The following is a 13,995-nucleotide window of genomic DNA, read 5'->3' as shown; positions in this document are numbered from 1 at the left end:
CACATTTCAACTATAAGCCCTGGGACTTCCCCTTTCGAGGCCATACAACGGGAAGCATAAAAGTCTTAACACCAGCTGAACGCTTTACAACAGCAATGCATAATTACAGTCAGCCAGAGTTCAGTCCTACAGCACTTGGGATCCCAGACAGGGGGCATGCCAAAACAATTCCCTAGAAAGTGCCCATCCCTCCCACCCCCACCGCAGCTGGGTGGTTGGGAGGGGGAAGGCAGAGACAGAGCATCCCAGAAAAGCAACAGGAGACAGCAAGGCATCCTACTGCCTCCCTCCTAGCTGATAGGAAAGAGGGAAGGGCTCTACCCCATTCCTGCTGACCAAGGGAAGACTATCACCCAGGCTTTGTCAATCGTGGAAGGACAGAGCACTGTAACCCCTTTCCTCCTCACCCTGGTAGAGGAAAGCTCCGTTCCAAGCTGATGGGTGAAGTGTGGGTATTCTATACTCCCCTCTACCATTTTGGCTGTTGCTTTGCTCTCTCTTTGAAGTTGGTTGTGGGGTTGAGGAAGAAAAAGTCGCTGTTGCCAGCTCCTTCCTTGTCCTGCCTTTACTGGGCATCTCTTTCCATGGTCCAACCTCTTATTCTCCATTGGCTCTTTCCTCCCCACAAAACCCTGCTGCCTCTTTATTTAGAAAACAAAAAAGCAGCTTGTAAATGTAGACATGGCCTAAGTAAACCCAGGAAGGCTAATTTTAGAGTCTCCTGTGGCTTTGTGCAGACTTGCTTAGCACAGAAGAGAGCTGTATTTTCAGAACTGAATCAGGGCCTAAAAATATCCCGGACAGCATCCATTTAATAGTAGTTATTTTTAGTAACAGCGAATCATTCCACATTATTCCCAGTCTCGTTAAAGCACTTGGCTTCTCATAAACATTAGGTCTCCACTGCACACATTCTCTAACCACACTGCTTCAGGGGTCTAGTTAAGTAATAATTGGTATGCATTGTTGCAAATAAATAGCAATTGATTGTTTGACAACATTACACAAGTTTACACATGCTAGAGCGACTGCGGAGTCCTGTATTTGAAAATCAAGTCTCTGGGGTTATTCTAATATCTATTTGTTTTAAATCTCTAACAGTCACCTCTGGTCCGTTTCACACTTTTGTCCAAATGAGACAATGTCCCTTGTGAGAAAGGACGTTCAAAGAGAGGGGTGAAGCTAGGAGCCTCCAATCTTGCAACTGACTCAGCAGAGACGGACCCTTGTGCCCACACAGAACCCAAATGAGGCTCCACTGAAGCACAATGCTCAAACTGTGCATGATCTTTGTCACAGCCACTGCCCTAATTCTGTGTTTTTGAGAGTCAAGGAAGATTCACTTCCAACAAATAAACCTAAAAACTTACTTAATTATTAAAATCCATTATTTACTTCTTTTTTTTTTAAACTGAATTTACATTTCAGTCCCCAAACAGCATTTATTTCTGCCTGATGTTTACTTTCACTCTTTCCAAAGATCAGGTATCGCAAAAGATTGTTTCATTCCGATTGACCAAAAACATTTTAAAAGTGGTTTTGTAAGACTCAAGATTGACACAAGTTTCCCCGCGTACATGTCTGAAACCACTTTTCCAAGTATACAATTTCACAATTCATTAAACACTTTCCAACCTGTGGCCCAGTGCCCTGCTCTCACCAGCGCACCAAACAGAAAGGGCTCCATGCAAAGCGGGAGAGGGGTATACTGTTCTGTGCAGCACATAATGGAATGTAAAACAAGTATACTTACAGCAACACACAGGACTCAAGACTGCGTGACCCAGTGAGGCAAAGTTTCCATTGATGGAACATCCTTTGGGAAGTGAACCTACTACTGAATAAGCCCCATTTGAGATAAGGGCCCCATAATGCTACGCCTGAATGAAGACACAGTGTATGTCTACACTAGAGTTTTTTACCTCAAATTAATAACTCAAGGTACTTAATATATTTGTAAAGGCTAATCTGGATACTCCCCACACATCTGTCCCCAGGTAAACCACAAATGTTCATATGCTTGAACACACACATGGGGAGGGTCCAGACACTTCACAAACTTTTACAAATGTGTTAAGTACCTCAAATTATTTAGCAGTCTATAAATTTAAGGTAAAAAACGTTCGTTTGAACCAACCCATGCGAGAGAGAGAGAGAGAGAGACACAGACAGACAATCTAAACAACCAGTGACTCGAACAATGTTACAGAGCAAATGAATAGCAACACTGGGATTAGAATCTAAGTCTCCTGACTCCCAGACCCTTTTCAAAAGACCATATTGCTACTACATGAGATACTCAGTACACGTACAATTTCTGTTCTTTTATTGTCAGAACTGAAAGGAGTTTTACAAGTAAATTTTTGGAGCTTAATGCAGCTATTAAAGATACTCTCCTGTGCTGAAAAGAAATACTTCTCTTCTTTGTTATAAATTTTTTAATGCAAATTGTTACACTAAGGGGAATGAGAGAAGCAACTGGTACACCACTAATAGATATCCTCTAGGTCACCACAGCTTTGCTACTGGGGAGAAACCATCGGTTATGCAGCTAACCGTGGTTTTTATATTCATGTGATATATAGTCTCTATGTGCAAATGTCATGTTACCAGCTGAGATGGGCCCAAACCAAAACTGCATATCTAACCAGTGTTAACCTTTTGAAAAGTTCATATCTATGTGCAAATTCTCTATCAGGTCAGCTTAGTCATATGGTGGTATTTCTTCCTCAAAAGTGTTCTCATTTTTAATTATTTAATTAATTTTTTAAAATAATCCTGTGGAAAATTCAGAAACCAAAAGCCAGGCATATACAAAACACAACAGAGCACAAATGAGGTCAAATTTGCCAGCATTTCCACCGACACTTCTCCCCACCCCTGGATTTTTTTCAACCTGCTCTATTCATAAGACCCTGTTATTCTATCTACTACCCAAGATCCACAAACCCGGAAATCCTGGACGCCCCATCATCTCGGGCATTGGAACTCTCACTGAAGGACTGTCTGGATATGTAGACTCTCTACTCAGACCCTATGCTACCAGCACTCCCAGCTATCTCCGTGACACCACTGATTTCCTGAGGAAACTACAATGCATTGGTGACCTTCCAGAAAACACCATCCTGGCCACCATGGATGTAGAGGCTCTCTACACAAACATCCCACATACTGATGGAATACAAGCTGTCAGGAACAGTATCCCTGATGATGCCACAGCACACCTGGTTGGTGAGCTCTGTGGCTTTATCCTCACACACAACTATTTCAAATTTGCTGACAATATATATCTCCAGATCAGTGGCACCGCTATGGGCACCCGTATGGCCCCACAATATGCCAATATTTTTATGGCCGACCTGGAACAACGCTTCCTCAGCTCCCGTCCACTCACGCCCCTTCTCTACCTACGCTACATCGATGACATCTTCATCATCTGGACCCATGGGAAGGAGACTCTGGAAAAATTCCACCACGATTTCAACAGCTTCCACCCCTCCATCAACCTCAGCCTGGACCAATCTACACAGGAGGTCCACTTCCTAGACACCATGGTGCAAATAAGTGATGGTCACATCAACACCACCCTATACCGAAAACCTACCGACCGCTATGCCTACCTTCATGCCTCCAGCTTCCATCCCGGACACACCACAAGATCCATTGTCTACAGCCAAGCACTGAGGTACAACCGTATCTGCTCTAACCCCGCAGACAGAGACCTACACCTAGAAAATCTCCACCAAGCATTCTCAAGACTACAGTACCCACACGAGGAAATAAGGAAACAGATCAACAGAGCCAGACGTGTACCCAGAAGCCTCCTACTGGAAGACAAACCCAAGAAAGAAACCAACAGGACTCCACTGGCCATCACATACAGTCCCCAGCTAAAACCCCTCCAACGCATCATCAGGGATCTACAACCCATCCTGGACAATGATCCCACACTTTCACAGGCCTTGGGTGGCAGACCAGTTCTCGCCCACAGACAGCCTGCCAACCTGAAGCATATTCTCACCAGCAACTGCACACCGCACCATAGTAACTCTAGCTCAGGAACCAATCCATGCAACAAACCTCGATGCCAACTCTGCCCACATATCTACACCAGCAACACCATCACAGGACCAAACCAGATCAGCCACAACATCACCGGTTCATTCACCTGCACTTCCACCAATGTAATATATGCCATCATATGCCAGCAATGCCCCTCTGCTATGTACATCGGCCAAACTGGACAGTCTCTAAGGAAAAGGATAAATGGACACAAATCAGACATTAGGAATGGCAATATACAAAAACCTGTAGGAGAACACTTCAACCTCCCTGGCCACACAATAGCAGATCTTAAGGTGGCCATCCTACAGCAAAAAAACTTTAGGACCAGACTTCAAAGAGAAACTGCTGAGCTCCAGTTCATCTGCAAATTTGACACCATCAGCTCAGGACTAAACAAAGACTGTGAATGGCTTGCCAATTACAGAACCAGTTTCTCCTCCCTTGGTTTTCACACCTCAACTGCTAGAACAGGGCCTCATCCACCCTGATTGATCTAACCTCGTTATCTCTAGCTTGCTTCTTGCTTGCTTATATATACCTGCCCCAGGAAATTTCCACCACTTGCATCCGAAGAAGTGGGTATTCACCCACGAAAGCTCATGCTGCAAAACGTCTGTTAGTCTATAAGGTGCCACAGGATTCTTTGCTGCTTCTACAGAACCAGACTAACACGGCTACCCCTCTGATACTTCCCAGATCAAGTTATCCAACCAAAATCAGCCCCATAATTTGTAATCTGAAGGGAGCAATATATAGCAAAGTTCATCCAGCAGTTTGAACACAATTGTTGCAAGCAGGGCTTTAAATGTAGCACAGAGAAGCAAATTTGCACCCAACCCCTACCTTCAAGGCACAGAGGGGCCTGAACACAATGGAACTAATATTGTTCAATGTATGTTTGGCAGAGGCGACATAAGGATGGAAACCTCCTGTGTACCACGGAGCTGTAATCAGCAGCAGCAGATCATCTGTTCACACTGGATAGGGGAGAAGGAAATGGAAGCGGCGCCACTGAATGTGCAAGTACACAGACCCAAAGGTGCCCAAAAGACATACATTGACAGGGCTCCTATAGAGGGCTCCATGGCCTGGGAGAATGGAAAAGGATTCTCTCCCATCACCCGCACAATCACACATCATCCACAAAACAGTGGAACACGATGCATAGCCCAGTTGCACAGGCAGTGTGCTGAGAAAGGGATGTGGCCTACAGACAACACTTACCACTTACACAGCAATGTATACTTTTCAAAGCATTGCACAGCCATGAACTAGTAAGACTTTTAAAGAGGTGCTGATGGTCTCCTGAAAAAGTTGTAACAAATTCTAGTTCAGAACATTTACTTATCTGCAGCCTTATGCGGTCTACATTTACTCCCACTTCTTTAGTAAAAAAGACGAAAGCAGGATTTTGTTTAAGAGTTTGTCTTTCCTTGCTGTTTATTCTCCCAAGATAAGTCATAATCTTCTGTCTGCAACATCACCATGATAAACTAGGTGACATCACACACTCAGGATTATGATGTCAGGGGTGGGGGTGGGGCAAAAACAGAAACAGATGTTTAATCCTGGGTAAACAGAGCCTGTTCACAAGCAAACAGTCCATAGTATAATGCATGTGGGTAGAAAACACCGAAAAGAGTAACTATATCAGGGGTCTCAAACATGCGGCCCGCGGAGCTCTTCCCTGCGGCCCGCGGAGCTCCCCAGGGCCGCCCAGAGGGGGGCGCAAAGGGGGCAATTTGCCCCGGGCTCCGCAGGGGCCCCCAAGAGAAAAGCGGAGGCTCCCGCCTCCGCCCCTCTCCTGGAGCCTTTCCCCCCCCCCCTTACCCCCCTTACCCGAGCGCGTCTCCGTCCAAGCGCCTGAGCCCCGCCCCGATCCGAGCCGCGTGGGGAGGGGGCGGGGCTGGGAGCTCTGGGCTGAGCGCTGCGCTCGGCGTGGAGCTCACAGCCCCACCCCCTCACCACGCGGCTCTGAGCGGGACGAAGCTCAGCCCTCGCCGGAGACGAGCTCGGGTAAGGGGGGGGGGAGCGGGAGCCACCGGGGCCGGGCCGGGGCCTGGGGGGGAAGCGGGGGGGGGGGCGTGGGGGGGGGGGGGGGGGAAGGGAAGCGAGACCCGCCGGGCTGGGCCGGGGGTGGGGAAGGGAAGCGAGACCCGCCGGGGCCGGGCCGGGGGGGGGGGGGAAGGGAAGCGGGACCCGCCGGGGCTGGGCCGGGGGTGGGGAAGGGAAGCGAGACCCGCCGGGGCCGGGCCGGGCCGGGGGGTGGGGGAGGGAAGCGAGACCCGCCGGGGCCGGGGTGGGAAGCGGGACCGGCCGGGGTGGGGAAAAGAGGGACCCGCCGCCGCCGAAGCGCAGCCCGGTCTTCGGCGGCGGGGGGCCCCTTCCGTTCCGGGACCCGCCGCCTAAGTGCCCCGCCGCCAAGCCACCAAACAGCTGTTGGTGGCGCTTAGCACTTTCCAGGAGGGAGGGGGGAGGAGCGGGGAGCCGCGCGCTTAGGGGAGGAAGTGGAGAAGAGACAGGGCAGGGGCGGGGCCTCATGGAAGGGGTGGATTGGGGGTGGGGCCAGGGACAGCAAGGGGGCGTGTCAGAGATGCGGCCCTCGGGCCAATGCACTAGTCCTCATGCGGCCCTCGGGGTCATTTGAGTTTGAGACCCCTGAACTATATCGTTATGTATACAAGCAGGATTGTTCCTAACTAGAATGGTGGCCCGTGTGAAATGAGTTTGTGTTCTTGGTCCAACTCCCAGTGGACGGGCATCAGCATCATAAAATCCACCATCACAACTGACATAAATTTGCCAATTTTGAACCTGATCCTGCTGTCCTTACACACCCAAAACTACAACTGGATTCCAGGGGAGTTTTTGTCTGGCCCCTTTCTGGCAGTCTCATCAGAAATGCCAAGACATGAATAGGCATGGAGACCACACCATCTTTTCACACTGAAAGATATTCTCACCTTGGTGGGGCTGAAGCACACTGATGATGCAAACTTCCCCACCTTGCTCAATGTCAATAAACAGAAGATTCAGCCTTCAAGGCCTCAATTCAGTGACTTTCATTTCACCCCACAGGATATTTCACTTTTATCTTTAATTTTCTTTTTTTCAGCCTTCCCCTTAAAGCCCATCTTATCTGTTTTTATTTCCCCTCTCTACTGCTGGAAGAATATCACTGATTGCAATGGAAATACTTGTCTCTTATTCCTTCTTCTGTTTGTTTCACGTTCATTTTGAACTACATATGCATGAAAGTGACAGAGTGGGCTTCTGAATCAGAATTTAAAGCACCAGGTAACATTGTACAAATACCTGTCAACAAAATTATAATTCCTAGGGTGAAATCCTGTCCCACTGAAGTCAGTGACAAAATGCTCAATGACTTCACTGGAACCAGGATTTCACCCCATTCCCTACAGACAGAACGAAGAGGGATTAAACTGCCCCTTGTTTTCTGCTATGCTCATTCCACGCTAACAATGGCCCTGCTCTCTCCCTACTGCACATTCTGTATGCATATGTGAATCCTCATGTCATTTCTCCTTTCAGAGCCTAAAAACAAAATGCCCTTAGTGGAATAGTAATTTACATAAAAAGAGTTAAATGACAGGTATGTATTTATACAGGATGTGCAGCTGGGACAAAAAGGTTGAAGGGCCTGATCCTTCTATTAAAAATCCATGGGGAGTATGGACTTCAATGGGAGCAAGGACAGACCCTATATTAAGAGTGTTATCATTGAAAAGCCACTGATCACATTTGTTTAGTCTCCATTAAATCAGAAACTAAAGACACACTGAATCCTTCAGAATACTATTCTGAAACTGTGATGAATAATCAAATGCAGTTTTACAAATGACGCTGTGAATATATTAGAAAAGAACTTTCACCCAGTTCTTTCACATATTCCATCAAAATTAGCATCAAAGATCTAGGAAAATATCTGTTTTGGAAAGAGCATCATTACTTATTATATTCCACAATTATTTAACTTAGTTCAGATATAGTATAATTTAAGGAATCCTCAACAAATATAAAATGCTAGACCTAGCAGGCTGTTACAATTTTTCACAACAGTATCACACTCCAGTATTTTAACATGCCCATAGCAAAGTTTTTAATAGTGTAAGTTTATAGGAGCACATTTTCACTACTCTGGCACAAGTCATTTCTAACTTTACATGGCTGGTACAAGCCATCCAAAAAAATGTATTGTACTTTGTCACTTTTAGTTAAAACTAACTTACCCTTTCCAATGTGTCAAGCAACTCTTGATTTAATTACTTTCAAAAACTGTGTTGTGCACATTCTTACTGAAATACTAGCTGAACTGCAGAAGTGTTATTTCAACTGTATCCAGTCGGGCAGACAAATTTCCTTCACCAGCCACAGACTTAATGAATGTGTATTTGTAGCCAGTCTAGGACACAGCACATTTAGGTTGATGTTTTTACTGATACAAAGATTATTAACACTGGGACCCAGGCCATGATCACATACATTATGGTGACAACTTCTCTATACTGAAATGACAGTGTTAAAAATGAAAGCTACTGCCACCATTCTACCATTATTGTAAACTCCTTTAAAAATTTTCCATTTAGGAAAAGCATAAGTGCAAAGGGTACAACTTTGCCTTCAAAACTGATTCATGATAGGAATGCACTGTTAGCAAATAGCATTCTAGTGTTAGATCTCTGCAGGATGTCATTCTGTGTCAGGAATCCTATTCGGCTGAACCTCATGGATTCTAAATAGCATATGCCATAAAGAAAACTAGCTTTAAAAGCCTGGTGGTTTGATTGTAAGACATAAATTCATCATTTAAAAGAAAAAATGGCATCATTTTACATTATGAAGTTTCACAAGAAAAATTCTCTATGCTGACAAACTACTTACTTCCTAAATCCCACGGTCAACTTTATTTATTTATTTTTTTAAAGTGACTGCATTCTATTTCTAAACATGTACATTTTACCTCCCTCACTAGATAAACCATATTTGATTCCATTTTAGAAATTATTTCTAAAAATCAGAATGCAAAGAAAGATGTAGCCACTGATGATACAAGAAAGTGAAGACACTTAACCACATAACTACATAGATAATAATTTTTACTAATTAATGTGTATTTGTAAAACCATGAAAGCAAACCCCTACACCTTGCTAATAACAAACAAGTGTTTACAAAGCCTTCAAAATTAAGAGTTCCTGTCTAATAATATTGCCCTGCATTAATAATACAAGTTTTTCATAGATTATATCAATTATTAATAAGATGTCATATACTACCATTTATAGCCACTTTATGCCACCTGTTTGGTCAGAAGTTTAGTAATAAAACATATTAGCCCTTATTTAAGATGAAACGGCTGTTTGTGCAAATCACTTCACTTTGGCAACTCCATGAAGTTTGAAGACAAATCAGCTTTGTGGTACTAAAAGTTTACAAACACACGCAAACCACTAAAAATATTTGTTTATTGCAGTATGGGTGACATGCCTGTGTTACAACAATCACCTGTATAATCATAAATGCCTCATAGTATTCTGAGCATATACTCCTATAATGAGACTGTCTTCAGTTTTGCTTATTGAAGCAACCTTTAAAGAATGGTAAAGCGGGCATCGCCGTTATCCGGTGAAGAAAAGACTAACAAAAATATTCTGCCATTAGACAACTTGTCTGCCATTTACTTTATTCACTAAGCTTGCACAAACTAAAAAGTACAGCACTTTTTTCTACAAATCTACAATAACTGCACTTTTTTATGCCAATTGATAAACTGCCTTCCCTTTGGAAATAACTGGTCACAGAGGCTAATAAGCACTGGACATCTTTTATTCTATGTATTTCACTAATATCACCAAAAATATATGATCAATATATATAAAATATCCCTCACTGCCCTACAGAACCGTAAATGTTTATTTCTTTTGTTCAGTTATGTTATATTTGGTCATGTGTAAACAATTAAAGTGGTCTAATTAGGGCTGAATGTATTCATTGGTTGCATGCAACTTCACAGGCAACTAAGTATATTTGAAAGAAGAAATGACTTGTCTTGTTTTATTTTGAAATCTTTATCTCCTTACACTTTCTTCCTGGTGTAATAAAAAGGACAGCATCACAGTTTCAGGCGAAGTGTAATACATTAAGCCACATCCAGGATTTACCTTAGGGGTGCAATCTTGTTGAAAGACAAAAGACTACTCTTTATTTCAGCTCCATGTCTAGTTAGTTTTTGTTAAAAGAACAAGCTCTTTCAGGCTCAATTATACAGAGTAACTAGCTTTTTTCAGCACATGTTTACACACTGCTGCTCTGTAAAGACCGAGACACAATTTTGTTTTAATGCACAATATAAAATTGTTTTAAAGCTCCACGTATATAAGCAGGAACCCTAAGCAACAGAAAAACCCACCCTAAAATGGTATTTTACTGTCCAAAGATTATGGAAACTACATGAAAAAAAAAAGATTTATTTTCTCCTAGGACTATAACAGTTGAAGTGAGTACACACAAGAAAAACAAAACACAGGCAGATCTTATATGGAACATAATTCCAATAATGTGTGAACCTTAGTGTACAGTGGGACAGAAAGCAGCTTCTATTGTACAAAACAGTGCAAAAGAACACACAAACTTTGCTGCTGTAATACAAACAAGTTAAATGAAGCAAATGCAATAATTGTGCTTCCTTCGAAAAGACATGTCCAGAGAAGATGATTAATATTATATATAAATGCAAAAACCCCGAATGTGTCCAGAGAAATTGCTACAGTGACTGATCTGCATTTTAATTCTTCAGTGCATTATTTATCAAAAAGGTGAAACCCTTTTCCAAAGCGTTCAGGTATTTCATTCTGGAAAACTGTACTTAATTTTCATTTCAACAGCACTAAAAGATGGTTACTGAGGCTGCTGAGGATAGTCAGGGGTATTAAATACCAAACAATCAAGATCGCTTCTAAATAATACACACAGCAGACTGTGAGGCACAAACTGACACACGCAGGCACGCCGAAATGCTGAACGCCGAGCACTGATAACTACGTGCCAGTTATTGAATAAGAAACCTTATTCTGCAAACACCCCCACTCTAGGCTTAGTACGTTTCATGGAGACGAGGGATGTTTTGGTCGGCTCTACCCTAGACTGCAGGCGCACCAGCTTTCCAATCGCTTTAGGGATCCATGCGGGGTGAGAAGTGTTGCATTACGTTGCAACGTTACAAGGAAATTAATCAGGACGCTGCCTTGGAAAGGAGTTTTTCAGTCCACCCTCCAGAACGAAGCCGATTGAAGGTGTCTGTCGTATTTACAAGCCCTGGGCTTTCCCCTCCAAACTCGATGGATTCCAGAGTGCCTGTGCCAATGAACCGGATTTCCCTCCAGTTGCTCATGCCCCCCCTCCCTTCCCCCAACTCGGGAAGTATTTGTTTTATACACTCCGCCAAACGCGTTCACTTTGCACAGCCTCCAGCAAGCCCCCAAACCCAAATCAATACGTTACTCTCCTGGCGGATTATGCATAAAGGGGCCGCGACGCGCCACGCCCACCACGACCCAACTCTGCCATTGTTAGCATCACGACTGTTTGCACCAGGCAAACTTTCCGATTGCGGCTTGAAGTGCACCCGAAAAGTGCGCGAGGAAAGGAGACTTGAAGTGCAGGCTCCAGCGTGCGGGCAAAAGGAGGAAGTCCCAGGCCAGGCTGTATTAAAGGCTGAGAAACGTCTCTCCTTCGCCCCCCCCCTCCCCCTCCCTTGTCGTGGCTGAGACTTTGGCAGCCCTGCAAACCACGGGTAACCCTGCTAATCTGCTGGCAGATGTTGTCCATCATACTCAGCACTAAGTAAACAATGCAGAGCCCAGCAAAACAAAAGATTTCCACTTCACCTCATTTAACGTCTTTCACTTACTCTCTGGCTGCACCGGGGGAGCTTCTTGGAAAGGGGAGATTTGGAGAGGGCGAGAGAAGCAATTTAAAGATTTGCCATTCTCCCTTCCCCTCCGCCCCGCGAACAAATATATATATATATATATATATGCGCACTACCTCTGGCGGCTTGAACTCGCTCTCTGGCTTGAGCCACTGGCCCATATTTGTCCCTGCGTGCTCCGAAGTCTGCATCACACCCATGCATGATCAATCGCAGGGCATTACGCACACACAAGGCAAGACAATAATCAGCACAATCACACACCGAACGCGCGCACACACCCCTGGCACGGGGAAATATTTTTCACACACCACCCACCCACCCCGCCGGTTCTAATTGGATCTGGTAGTTTTGCATCCTTCAGCAACTAGACCTGCAAACATCCCCGCCTCCGTACATTTGTAAATAGATCTGTAGAGCAGGGGCGCTCTCCAGGCGGATTAAAGCGCGTGGGGGGGGGGATATGACCAAAGATGTCCTCATATTTCAGGCTTCCCTTGTCCTTCCCCCCCCCCCCCCCGCTCTGTGTGGCGCAGTGAGGCGAAAACACATGGACACCACCACGGGCACAAACATTAAGACTGCAGGTAGGGAGAGCGCGCACACCAACCCAGCCCTTCATTGCAAATATCCTCCCTCCCCCGCCGCTTCCCCCTTACCTCTGCCTTGGCTCCAAATATCCACAGGGAGCAAAGCCCCCCCAGCTAGCAGCGGCTGCAGCCTTCTCCTCTCAGCGCCGCATCTCTCCCTTTATCGATCGCCTCCCCTCTCTCTCTCTCCCTCCAGGGCTCTCGCTGCCTGAGATCCACCTTAAAATGACACACACACACACACACACACAAACTTAATCCCCTCCTCCTCCGAGCTGCTGCTCCAAGTGGGGATGGGGGCAGCCGCAGCCCCGGGAAAGAATCTTTCGCGGGAGCGAGGAGGATGCGAATTTCAACTTGGCTCTTTAAAAAAAAACCCAACAACAAGAAGCACCAAAAAAACCCCAAACAACTGAAAAGTCCTTGGCGGCTGCTCCAGCCGCGCGGCGCTGGGTGGAAGGGCTCGGCACCGGCCTCCCCGCCTCTCTGTGCGGAGTGGATGGGAAAGGTAGGGGCTCGCTCGCTCGCCTTTTTTTTTTTTTTTTTTGGGCAATAGGCGGGGTCTCTCTTTGCAAACCAATGACACAAACCCACATGGGCCGGCCTCGCCCCCTCCAGCTACTCTTCACTACAAATAGGCGCTCTCGGGGGGATTCGTGGATCCGCTAAAGTGCAAACAGGCGCAGCGAGGAAGAAAGGAGGGGAAGGAGAAAGAAAGGGGGCGGGGGGCCGCACGGAGGGAGCCGGCCTCTCTCTGCTGCACTTTTCTTCGCCCCCGCCCGAGACCAATGAAGTTGGAAACTAGGGGAAGTGGCCGAGTTGGGGAGGAGACAAATAACAAGGGAAGCGCCAGCGTGAGCCGAGACAGGCTCGTCCCTGGCCGGGCAGCCCCGCGCTCCCCCGGCGCTTCAGCGCGGCTCCCCTGCCCTCCGGATCCCACCGCCTCCCAGCCACGTGGAATCGCGGGGTTCGGCCCCCCACGTGGCGCGGCTCGTGTGTGTCCCCCGGCCCCGTCCCAGCTGGATCCGCAGGAGCGGAGGGCCTCCCTCCCGCCGCCACAAACACACAGCGCCCGGAGCTGGGGGACTCCCTCCTCCCAGCTGGCAGCCTCGGAGTCCTGGGGCTCTTGCCGTCCCCCTGCGCCGCCCCGCTGTGCCACATGTTGTCCGCCTTTGCCATCAGCTCCCTTCTCCACCCCAGCAACGATTCCTCCGCCGGCGGAAATTTCCCTGCAGGGGGATGGAGGCGTCCAGACCACACGGTGCGGACTGTTTAGCACTGGTGGGTCGCAGCAGCCATAGTAGCGTTAAGAAGGCGCTTTATTTACTAACCCTCTTTTTTCAACCGCAGCTACTGCCCCCCCTCGTTCCCCTGGGAGCTGACACGTGTGT

General features: G+C 46.5%; 1 protein-coding gene across 2 annotated transcripts in view; it reads right to left on the bottom strand.

Moving 5' to 3' along the window:
• The window catches only part of CTBP2 (C-terminal binding protein 2), a 231,923-nt gene extending 218,839 nt beyond the window's left edge, over positions 1 to 13,084 (bottom strand). For both annotated transcript variants that reach the window (XM_045025959.1, XM_045025961.1), the window contains exon 1: positions 12,674 to 13,084. The gene's annotated coding sequence lies outside the window, so the exon portion shown is untranslated. The remainder of the gene's footprint in view (positions 1 to 12,673) is intronic.
• Positions 13,085 to 13,995: the final 911 nt, after the last annotated feature.

This window comes from Mauremys mutica, chromosome 7 (genome assembly GCF_020497125.1).
Source record: "Mauremys mutica isolate MM-2020 ecotype Southern chromosome 7, ASM2049712v1, whole genome shotgun sequence".
Classification (NCBI taxonomy): domain Eukaryota; kingdom Metazoa; phylum Chordata; order Testudines; family Geoemydidae; genus Mauremys; species Mauremys mutica.
This window is presented reverse-complemented; position numbering and strand designations above follow the sequence as displayed.